Raw genomic sequence first — 12609 nt, 5'->3', positions numbered from 1 at the left:
AAGCTGGCAGGGGTAAAATACAGGGAGCGAAAGGTTATTTACAATTTGTACAGAAACCAGATGGCAGTTATAAGAGTCGAGGGACATGAAAGGGAAGCAGTGATTGGGAAGGGAGTGAGACGGGCTTGTAGCCTCTCCCCGATGGTATTCAATCTGTATATTGAGCAAGCAGTAAAGGAAACGAAAGAAAAGTTCGGAGTAGGTATTACAATCCATGGAGAAGAAATAAAAACTTTGAGGTTCGCCGATGACATTGTAATTCTGTCAGAGACAGCAAAGGACTTGGAAGAGCAGTTGAACGGAATGGACAGTGTCTTGAAAGGAGGATATAAGATGAACATCAACAAAAGCAAAACGAGGATAATGGAATGTAGTCGAATTAAGTCCGGTGACGCTGAGGGAATTAGATTAGGAAATGAGACACTTAAAGTAGTAAAGGAGTTTTGCTATTTGGGGAGCAAAATAACTGATGATGGTCGAAGTAGAGAGGATATAAAATGTAGACTGGCAATGGCAAGGAAAGCGTTTCTGAAGAAGAGAAATTTGTTAACATCGAGTATAGATTTAAATGTCAGGAAGTCGTTTGTGAAAGTATTTGTATGGAGTGTAGCCATGTATGGAAGTGAAACATGGACGATAAATAGTTTAGACCAGAAGAGAATAGAAGCTTTCGAAATGTGGTGCTACAGAAGAATGCTGAAGATTAGATGGGTAGATCACATAACTAATGAGGAGGTATTGAATAGAATTGGGGAGAAGAGGAGTTTGTGGCACATCGTGACTAGAAGAAGGGATCGGTTGGTAGGACATGTTCCGAGACATCAAGGGATCACCAATTTAGTAATGGAGGGCAGCGTGGAAGGTAAAAATCCTAGAGGGAGGCCAAGAGATGAATACACTAAGCAGATGCAGAAGGATGTAGGCTGCAGTAGGTACTGGGAGATGAAGAAGCTTGCACAGGGTAGAGTAACATGGAGAGCTGCATCAAACCAGTCTCAGGACTGAAGACCACAACAACAACATAGTAACCCTCTCCCACGATTCTTTAATAACTCTCCACTGGTCGCGCCCGCCGTTGTACTTTTTACACCACCTGGCTTATTTTAACTGCCCATCGCTGCCCATAAAGTTTCTCGGAATATTGGCGCCAGTTACTCCTCGTGACTAATCTCTTCTTGCCACCTGTTCCACTCCCCCTTTGTTGCGGCACGTTTCTGCCCATAAGCAACTTAGTCAGTACTTGTGTGTACGGAATCAACGTACCAGCACTCTAGTTCTGTTATTGGTCATGTTTATTCTTCATTAAGCTGTTCTATGCATAATGTAGGTACAATTCTTTTTCTCTTATTTTTAATTGTAGTCAGTAGAGTAGTACACATTCGGGATTTTTATAAACTAGAGGCCTGTAAAAATTGAAGATATTCTTAGACTTCGTAAGAACTAGAACGAGAAGAGAATAAAAGAAAAGGTCAAAATCTATCAACTCTGAATTTTGAGAAAAGCGATTGCGATTTTAGTAAGGAAGAAATATCATTCTGACCACTATTCAGAAACTGAAGATGAAGGTAGTGACGGAGAGGACGAAGATGAAACAACACATCAATATTTTTGTGTTGGGAAGAATGAATTTACGAAATGGTGCAAATCAAGTTTACCGAAATCTTCAAAAATTTAGAAAAATACAGAGAAAATTTTACTTGGTCAAAAAAGAATGGTAAGAGTTTACGCGCTTCCAATTCATGTATTTGCGAAACTTTTCGATGTAAACATGATTGATGAAATTCTAGGACACACTAATTCAAAAATCGAAAATTTACGTCCGGTATATGCTCGATGCTGAGATTGCACTGCCCTAAGCAGTGAAGGGCTATTGAACACTATCGGTACCCCTATTCAAATCGGTTTGAGAAAGGGACTAATGATAAATGTGGTAGTGTTGTGGGCAAAGGATGGACAGCAACAATACTTATGAAAGCGGCCACTAGTTCTCGCATGTTTCTAGTAATATATAGGAGCGTTCGATTTGATGATAGCATAACCCAGTAGGAAAGAAGGAAGTTTCATAAACTTGCCGTCATAAGATACATAAAATCCTTTCAATCCTGTTTATTTATTATTATTATAACCCAAAACACATTATATTTTGATCAAAATGGTTAAAATATGCTAATTAATAATTTAATCCGAAGTAATTATGGAAGAAAAACAACGGGTTGTACGTTGTGCAACATGCGACCACTTAATAGACACATATAGGCGCGACCTGTAGAAAGTTACAGAATCGTACTCCCATGTAGAAAATGTCATAACTTCTGAATTACATGTCGAATAATTCCATAATACTGTAGGCAGATTAAGTGTTATAAAAGATGTACCAGGAGAAATTGTCAATATTCAGCGGTTTGGAAGGAACGACGATTCGAAGCATAAAAGTCCGGTAAACATGGGCTCTAAAAGGCGTACGTTAAGAGCTATGAGCACTTCATCTTCGGTACTGTAAAACAAATCTCTTCTACAGCTAGTTCAGGTGGTAGTATGTATCATAATAAGCAAAAAAGTCCAGAGAAGTGGGCTCTGATGTGCATACTTCAACAACTGCGAACACTTTCCCTTCCCTACTGCGAAACACATCTATTCTACTGAATAAGTGGTTATAGATGGTAAGGTACGCATTTCAGAGTCTATGTTTACTAGACAATTTTTTCTTGATTTGGTCCATCCTACGTCCTCCCAAAATGTGGAGAGCAAATGGTTCAAATGACTCTGAGCACTGCCGGCCGAAGTGGCCGTGCGGTTAAAGGCGCTGCAGTCTGGAACCGCAAGACCGCTACGGTCGCAGGTTCGAATCCTGCCTCGGGCATGGATGTTTGTGATGTCCTTAGGTTAGTTAGGTTTAACTAGTTCTAAGTTCTAGGGGACTAATGACCTCAGCAGTTGAGTCCCATAGTGCTCAGAGCCATTTGAACCACTTGAACTCTGAGCACTATGGGACTTAACATCTTACGTCATCAGTCCCCTAGAACTTAGAACTACTTAAACCTAACTAACCTAAGGACATCACACACATCCATGCCCGAGGCAGGATTCGAACCTGCGACCGTAGCAGTCCCGCGGTTCCGGACTGCAGCGCTAGAACCGCACGACCACCGCGGCCGGCAATGTGGAGAGCAGTTAGGTGCTTCTAGCTCCTAAGGTATGCAATTTAGAGTCCACTGCTAGTAGACCTTTTTGCTTCTAATCATCGTTCCTGTCAAAGCCTTGAATACTGACCATTTTCCTGCGACACACTTTGTAAGTGTTGCGAATAAGGCTAATACTATAGAAGCAGTACTTCAAATGTCATGCCTGATTAAGTTTCACTGCATGTACAGCGAAACTGTAGTAAGCGAGTAACTCTTTTCCTTTCATTATTTTTGGTGGCGTCAGCGTGAAAAAAGTTTACTTGTTAAGTTTGTTGGAAGTCGCGAAGTGCTCTCCTTCTCAAATACTGGGTGAACAGAATCTCGATAATCTGCGCGCCGTGAGTTAAGCTGCCTCGAGATATATACACAGTTTCTAACTTAACTGCTTGACTTATTGTGTTAAAACTTGTAACGTCCCCTTTGAAAAATTATGAATGACTGTGCTGGTGAAACTGTTACGTTATTTGATACAGAAACAACTGAGTAAAACTCAACCTACTGACATTTCTCTCTTTACTTTTTCTGATCATCACTAAACTGACACACAATATTTTTAGCACAACACAATGTGACTTTCAATAATCCCTACAAAAGAATGGCCCTGACTAACAATAACCTATACCTTTCATGAATCATTTACCTCACAAAATTCTTCGTTACTCGAACTACTGGAATACAGCGAGCGCCAATACTGCCAGCTAAATAAAAGATTCTAACTACTGAAGGCACTAACGACTGATAGGCATAGTTAGCAAATGAAAGATTTTGATGGAGAGCAAACAATGTATTTACCTTAGTGTTCAAAAGTCATCATATATATATCTATCAATTCATGACATCCATCTTTATAAATTTCCTTTTTCTGACAGACACACGTCCAGACCGTCCGCTTATAGCAACCTCTCAAAACTCTGGCATCTCTCTCCACATCCACCACTGCTGGTGGCCCACCGCCAACCGCCCAATGCTACGCGCTGTTCACATCCGACTGTCCAACACTACACAAGTAAATATTCCAACAATGAATCCAACCAGCCACAGACTGCACACAGCGCAGTCAGCGATTTTCATACAGAGCACTACGTGGCGTTACCAAAATAAAAACCTAAACAGCCTACTTACAAACTTTAACGTAGAATTATAGACTGTCCAGGTACATTCATATGAGCATCTGTCGAAAGCCTGAATAACCACATATTGTAGCTCGGACCACTGCAGTGAGACGTGCAGAAAGAGAGACATTGAGGTTGTGGAAAGTACCGGCCGCGAGGTGAAGCCATGCCAACTCCAGTACTGCGTCCAGCGGCGCTAGATTTCTTGCATGAGTATCCGTGGCTAGTACAGCCCGATCGAGGTGGCCCCAAGATCATCGGTTGAGTGCCAGGCGAGTCTGATGTCCGGTAGGGTACAGCAAAATCATGCTGGGGCTCTTCGAACTATGCGAGTTGTGTGACACGTTCCACTGTCCTGCTAGTAGATGTCATCATGCCGAAGAAAAGCAAACTGCTTTGGAGGAGGGGGAGGGAGGCGTGGTGCCAAACGGCAGATGCACAGATGCACACTTGAGTTGATTCATTGTGGCTTCCAGAATAACGAGGTCACCCAGGGTGATTTTTGCATAGTGGTTGCTTTCAGACGTTCCACGCCGTGTACGCCAACGGCCATCTATCCGACGGAGTATAAAACGTGATTCATCTGAAAAGGCCACCTAGCTCCACTCCGTGGACGTCCAGTTGCGGTGTTGGCGTGCAAATTCTAGCTTTCATCGCCGAGGAAAAGCAGTCAGCGTTGGTGCATGAATGAGGAGTCTGCTGCGGAGGCCCATACGCAGCTATTTTCGATGAACGGTCGTTGAGGAGAGACTGTTGGCATCCCTGTGCTTCATCTGGGCCGTCAGTTGGTCAGCAACTGCACGGCGATTCCCCATACAAATCTCTGCACCTGTCGCTCGCCCCTCTCGTCTATGTTCAGTGGTGCACCACAGATGCGTTGGTGCTGGTTTCGAGTAGCGCCATTTTACCATGCACAGTACGCTTTAATCACGGTTTACAGATGTAGTCATTTCAGAAATGCTTCGACCCTTGGCCTGAAAGGCAATGATCATGCACTTTTGTACTTGAGATAAATTGCTCTATTTACACATTACGGCAACGACTGCGCTACATCCTGCATCCCCCGGGCATGCTTATGTACCCTCCACTGCTAGTGATGACACTTGCCGTATGTGAATGGTTACTGCGCGTTGAAGTCGAACGTAGGCGGTGGCCGCATTAATGTCTGTGGGCAGCGTATACAGACTGATTCAGTGGCTCCTACCGCTGTCATTTTATGCAACCCGCAGTGTTACATCCGATCACACGAGAGATTTTCGTATTTTCTCGCCCGCTACGCGCACGCTATTAGTCTTTAAAAAAAAAATAATAAAAAAAGGCCCTGAAATGAAACAGGCCCTGTTTTGCGAGGAATTTTATTTAGTTAAATTTTGTACTGAGATACATTTTCATTGGAGGCCACGGTTTACTAGTTATTAAAGGAAAGGTACAAAACTGACCTTCAAACACATCTCCAGACCTACCCACATCCCTCATCAGTCAGAATTTATAGTACATTGTTCGTGGCACTCCCTTCTACCACCATACAAAAATCTGCAACTGCACCAATTATTTCCCACATTCGACCTTTTTTGGTCTTCATCTTCTCGCCTACCGTCTTAGTCGAGCACTTACAAATTGTAAAATGGACTTTTCTGTAAATGTTTTGAATTTTAACAGCATAAAACAAACAACGGCCTTGCCGCAGTGGTAAATCCGGTTCCCGTCAGATCACCGAAGTTAAGCGCTGTCGGGCTGGGCTAGCACTTGGATGGGTAACCATCCGGTCTGCCGAGCGCTGTTGTCAAGCGGGCCGCACTCAGCCCTTGTGAGGCAAACTGAGGAGCTACTTGATTGAGAAGTAGCGCCTCCGGTCTCGTAAACTGACACTCCACCGGGAGAGCGGTGTGCTGACCACATGCCCCTCCGTATCCGCATCCAGTGACGCCTTTGATCTGAGGATGACTCGGCGGTCGGTCGGTACCGTTGAGCCTTCATCGCCTGTTCGGGAGGAGTTTTAAGTTTTTATAAAAACAAACAATTACATAGTCGTATTCGTCAGACCTGCTGACTTCGAAACTACTGTGCTTGTGAGGGTTAAGTTTGGATCGGACTGTCGACGTAATTAGCTTTAGCGTAACGTTTACAAAAGTCGTTTGTCTTTCACTACCCTCAAATTAATAATGTTAACGAAATAGCCGACTATGCAGGTGGGGTAATAGCCCAATTAATAGAGACCAAAGAAGATCGAATATCTGGAATAGATCGTGTAGAAGGAAATTTTTGTACTGTAGTAGGAGGGAGCCGAACAATGTAATGAAATCCTGACTGGTGAGGGACGACTGTAGGGGTCGAGGTGAATTTGAAGGTTATTTTTGTACACTACCGTGGCCTCCAGCGAAAACGTGTCACAGTACACAATTTAACTACACTGAATTTCCTGCAGAAGGGTCCTGGTCATTTTTCCTGTTAGACTAATTGCACCTCGCGAACAACAGAATGTGAAAATCGCGCACTTGGTCAGATATAACACTGCGGGTTCATAAAACGACAGCGGTATGGCCAGATGGATCACCCTGTGTAATTAAATGTTCAGCAAAAGGTGAATTTCGTATTTTGTCTGCAATAGCCTGATTATCCCTTCCCGAACTCAGAAGGCAATCCCACTGAGTCTGCAGAGCGTTGATAACCTCCCCCCCCCCCCCCCCAAATTATTTAAACTGAGAAGCCAAAATGGTTGTCTCGTCAGAGAAGTGCCGCTTATGACACCGGAATGATGCAGCTTGGTGCGGTTATGGCTCGAATGTAGACACAATATCCACCCAGTCTGTTACACAAAAACATTAGTGAACATGTTAGAGGGTTGCGAGTTAACTGATTTTGAACATGGGATGGTACTCGGTGGGAGACGCATGGGTCGTGGCCTATCGGAGATTACACAAGAATTCGGGTTTCCGAGAACAACAATGTCATGGGCGCTACTTCAGAATTGCAGAGACAATGTTTCTGTAGTCGTAAATCGACACACAGGGCAACCACAAATATTTGCTGATAGGGAAACACGTCGCCTCCCGAAGTGCCACACGGGGGCGATCGACGATCTAATGTGAGACATATCTTCACCGATGTGAACGTGTTGCGCCGGGAACCCATATCTAGAAGGACTGTACAGAGACAAACGTACCGCATAGGCTTCAACAGCCGACGACCGACACGCGTCCTTGTGCCTTTCTCTGACTTTTGGCCGCTCAGCGTATAAATCTTGAAATGCAGCTGCGCTTTCGCGCTACCTTGAGCTACGCCAGATATAACTTTCGTCTCTCCTCTCTGTACATTTTGTGTTCGTTTAGCCTTGTACTGCGACTTATAGCGCTTACTTACTTGCCTCTAGCCGGCCGGAGTGGCCAAGCGGTTCTAGACGCTACAGTCTGGAACCGCGCGACCGCTACGGTCGCAGGTTTGAATCCTGCCTCGGGCATAGATGTGTGTGATGTCCTTAGGTCAGTTAGGTTTAAGGAGTTCTGTGGGACTGATAACCTCAGATCTTACATCCCATAGTGCTCAGAGCCATATGATCCATTTTTACTTGCCTCTAACAGCTATCAACAATCACCGCTTGTCGATGTCAACACAATAGCATTATGTTGCTATGTGATCCAGACGACCCCATGGATTTGTATGCACGTCGAGGACAGGCTGCCTGGTGCCTCACAACGCACGCACAGACACGTAGTTCCGGGGCACAGCGGTCTGCCGCTGCCATACTCGGATGCGTATACCAGGGCCGCGCCGACTGGACGCAGTGCGTCGTTCTTAGTGCACGGAGCACTCGCCGCCATATTGGGAGGGACGGTCCGTTATGCACCAGCTCTCTTTCTGCCCGTCTCTCTCTCTCTTCTGTCTTCCGCAGGCAAGCCCCTTCCGCGTTACCACGCTGTCTGACTACCAATGCTGAAGAGGCAGCGGCAACAAACGACCGCCATGACAGATTTTTATTTTTTTATTTTTCTTGCGTTCAGCGTTTGTAGACTATTTAGCCATCAGAAATTAGAGTATTGAGCTTTCAACAATTATGCTGTTTAGCCATCAACAATTAGAAAAACTGGTTCTTCAAAAACATACAAATTAAATGATGAAGTCACATACCCTTTGACAGAGCGTAGCGGAATATGCGGGAGACCCGCACCGCTGTACTAGGCAAGATCCAAATCAAGAAGGTTTGCCATTGCCTTCCTCCGACCGGAATGGGGATAATGATGATGAAGACGCCACAACAACACCCAGTCATCTCGACGCAGGTGAAAATCCCTGACCCCGCCGGGAGTCGAACCCGGTCCCCGTGCTCGGGAAGCGAGAACGCTACCGCGAAACCACGAGCTGCGGACACGAATTAAACAAAAACTTTAAAATAACTAAATAATATTTCTTAATTACGGAAAAAAGAAAGAGCTTTTTTTAAATTTATAAACACAATACTAACAACTACTTCCTAAAACAAAAAAAACGAGCGAGGTGGCGCAGTGGTTAGCACACTGGACTCGCATTCGGGAGGACGACGATTCAATCCCGTCTCCAGCCATCCTGATTTAGGTTTTCCGTGATTTCCCTAAATAGTTTCAGGCAAATGCCAGGATGGTTCCTTTGAAAGGGCACGGCCAATTTCCTTCCCAATCATTCCCTAACCCGAGCTTGCGCCCCGTCTTTAATGACCCCGTTGTCGACGGGACGTTAAACGCTAACCACCACCACCACCTAAAAAAAAGTGTTTATCAATATAAGATGGTTATAACAGGGGCGTTCAATAAGTCTTTTTCTCGGCCAATTTCTGTTGAAAAAATACGGAATTTGTTGTGGGACATCGTGGGATATTCCCGCCTCAGCTCCTGTAGTTTCATGAAGTTCCTATATGCGCACGGTCTAAGCGTAGCCTTCAAATGGCGCCTGTAACGGAAATTCCTGCCAAGCAGAGAGTTGTCACTGAAGTTGTTTTGACGGAAAACCAAAGCATCGCAGATATTCATGGGCGCTTGCAAAATGCCTGCAGAGACCTGTCAGTGAACAAAAGCACGAGGGCGAGACGTTTGTCATCATCAGAAGGTCGCGCAAACCTGTCCGCTCTCCCGCGTGCCGAGCGGCCGCATGCAGCTGTGACTTCTGGCAATGCTGGAACGTGCGGACACTCTTATTCGAGGCGATCGACGGATCACAATCAAATACCTCGCTGCTCAACCGGACATCTCTGTTAGCAGTGCTGACACACTCGTCCACCAGTTGGGGTACTCAAAAGTGTGTGCCCTCTGGTTTCAAAATGCTTCAAATGGCTCTGAGCACTATGGGACTTAACAGCTGAGGTCATCAGTCCCCTAGAACTTAGAACTACTTAAACCTAACTAACCTAAGAACATCACACACATCCATGCCCGAGGCAGGATTCGAACCTGCGACCGTGGCGGTCGCAGGGTTCCAGACTGAAGTGCCTAGAACCGCTCGGCCACTCCGGCCGGCCTCTGGTTTCTTCTCCGTCTAACAGAAGACCATAAAGAGCAACGAAGGACCGTCTGCGCGGAATTGCTTGCGCGATACTAGGCTGGTCGTGACAATTTTTTCGTCGAATATAGACACAGACGATGAAACATCGATCCATCACCTCGAACCGGAAACAAAATAGCAATCCACTGAATGACACCACAGCACCGAAGAAAAAGTTTAAGCTTCACACTAAGCCGGTAAAGCAATGACGACGGCCTACTGGGACTCTGAAGGGGTTATGCTTTTTCGTATCGTCCCTCATGGTGCAACGATAAACTCTGAAGCATATTGTGACACCCTTAGGAAATCGAAGAAACGAATTCAGCGTGTTTGTTGACACAAAGAAAGGTAAACGAACTTCTCCATGACAATACAAGGTCTCACAAAAGCCTGCACACCCGAGAGGAGCTTATAAAACGTCATTGGACTCTTCTTCTTCACCCACCACACAGCCCGATTATCGACCACCTGTTTGGTCCAATGCCGGATGAACTCCGCGGGAAACAGTACGTGGGTAACGGAGAGGTTATTGATGAAGGAAGACGTTCGCACACATGCAGTCCATCCCAGTAAGATGGTGTTAAGGCCGTCGCAATGAAAAAATGGTTCAAATGCCTCTGAGCACTATGGGACTTCACTTCTGAGGTCATCAGTCATCTAGAACTTAGAACTAATTAAACCTAACTAACCTAAGGACATCACACACATCCATGCCCGAGGCAGGATTCGAACCTGCGACCGCAGCGGTCGAGCGGTTCCAGACTGTAGCGCCTAGACCCGCTCGGCCACCAAGGCCGACCGTCGCTATGAACTAAATGATGCTGAAAAGTAGGGTTTTGTAGCTAAAAGCGTGGTGAATAATATCGTGTATTGGAATCTTGAATAAAACCAACCGCCGGCCGCTGTGGCCGAGCGGTTCAAGGCGCTTCAGTCCGGAACCGCGCTGCTACTACGATCTTAGGGCCGAATCCTGCCTCGGGCATGGATGTGTGTGATGTCCTTAGGTTCAAGTCGTTCTAAGTCTAGGGGACTGATGATCTCAGCTGTTAAGTCCCATATTGCTTAGAGCCATTTGAATCATTTTTAAAACCAACTTGCTTTCAGGAAAAGATTACTTATTGTTGCATTACTTATTCAACGCCCGTCGTACTTTATTCAAAGATTGTGGTCAGATTTTATTATTACTACCTAAAATAAATCGTTCTGTAGTAGCAGTGCTTGTAGGGACTGATACTGTAAAATATTTCATTCTTAGAGGACAGCTCTCTATGTTGCTGGAACTTGGAACAACCGAAGATTATATTATTAATATCTCCAACATCTGAGTTATTGCAATGGCATATGCCTGAATGTGTTAGTTGTGGGCTATATAAATCAGAAGGGAAGCTGTCGTGATTGAAACTCGTCAGAATGATTGTAGAGAAAGCTCCGCGGTGAACTGATGTGCTATGAGGCAAAGTTACGCGACATCTGTGCAGTTTTTAATCTTCATTTGGAATGATCCAAGGCATATTTACGGTGTCGCTTCGTCACCACTTCTGACAAAATCGACAAGCGAAAAAATGTGGTGCGACATTTAATAAGAGAACTCTAAATTAATGTGTTGATTCCTACCGACGGACGCAATCTTACGTCCAACTCTGCCACTCCTTCCTGCAGTTTTTCAGATATATATTGAGACTCGAAATATCTGCCTGTCTCCTTGACCGTTCAGCATTGGAGCTTGCAACCTACAACCGGTGTTTCAACAGAAGTGCGTTAAATTTTTTATTATAGACCACTCACAGAGGAAAAATGCTCCCATCGGAGTAAGAAAGGTTAATATACTCCTGTATATTAAAAGGCTCTGACTGAAAAGTGGGGTACCAGCTGCCTCATTCTACCTTCCTCAGCACCTTTAAAATTTTTCACAAAATGTTGGCATGCGAGCGTATTCGGACACTTTCTAACATGCAATTCACCTCTCAAACCCACAAGCCCCCCTAACAGTAACTCGGTCACGACCACTAGTCCACCGTTGTAAGTCGTTCATGCCCATCAACTCCCACTAATCCATTCTAATCAGTCATTCAGCCCAACTCACTGTCTTTAACTTTTTGTGTCTCTCTGGCACTGCCTCCTGTCTTACAGTCAAAATGGTTCAAATGGCTCTGAGCACTATGGGACTTAACAGCTGTGGTCATCAGTCCCCTAGAACTTAGAACTACTTAAACCTGACTAACCTAAGGACATCACACACATCCATGCCCGAGGCAGGATTCGAACCTGCGACCGTAGCAATCGCGCGGTTCCGGACTGCGCGCCTAGAACCGCGAGACCACCGCGGCCGGCGTCTTACAGTCACTGTCTCGTTCGTTCTGCCCTACTACTACAGACTTCCCTCACTGTTACTGTACTCTCTTGTTCCCTCTTGCTGCTACTACCTTATTCTTTTCTTCCCTCTGCTGCTATCTCTTCTCATTGTGACTCTCTCTTTCCTCCTTGCTGTTAGTGTCATAGAACTCTATCTCACATTATTCCTGGTTATCACCCATTTCCACTTTGTCTTTCATTTTATTCCTCCCCTCCACCCCCCCCCCCCCTCCCTTTGGCGCTGTCTCCTTCACTCTTTTCCTAGCACAACTCTGTCACTGTCAGTATATTCCACCACTGTCACTGTGTACCTCTCTCACTGCCACACTGCCATTGTATCCTTCTCCCTTTCTATAACAGAACCACTGACTGCTATCTTCCAGTAATTATTACTTTTCCGTCTCTTCGCCGCTGCCACCATCTTCTACTCTCTTAGCATAAAAAAATGCGAATAT

At 45.2% G+C, this 12609-nt stretch overlaps 1 long non-coding RNA gene and 1 pseudogene across 1 annotated transcript in view; both read left to right on the top strand.

Moving 5' to 3' along the window:
- Positions 1-12609, top strand: part of LOC124623177 — a 333982-nt gene that overhangs the window by 138341 nt on the left and 183032 nt on the right. The gene's annotated exons all lie outside the window — the stretch shown is intronic.
- Positions 5963-6080, top strand: LOC124623419 (annotated as a pseudogene).

This window comes from Schistocerca americana, chromosome 7 (assembly GCF_021461395.2).
Source record: "Schistocerca americana isolate TAMUIC-IGC-003095 chromosome 7, iqSchAmer2.1, whole genome shotgun sequence".
Lineage (NCBI taxonomy): Eukaryota > Metazoa > Arthropoda > Insecta > Orthoptera > Acrididae > Schistocerca > Schistocerca americana.
Note: the sequence above shows the minus strand (reverse complement) of the source record. Positions and strands in the feature narration are given on the sequence as shown.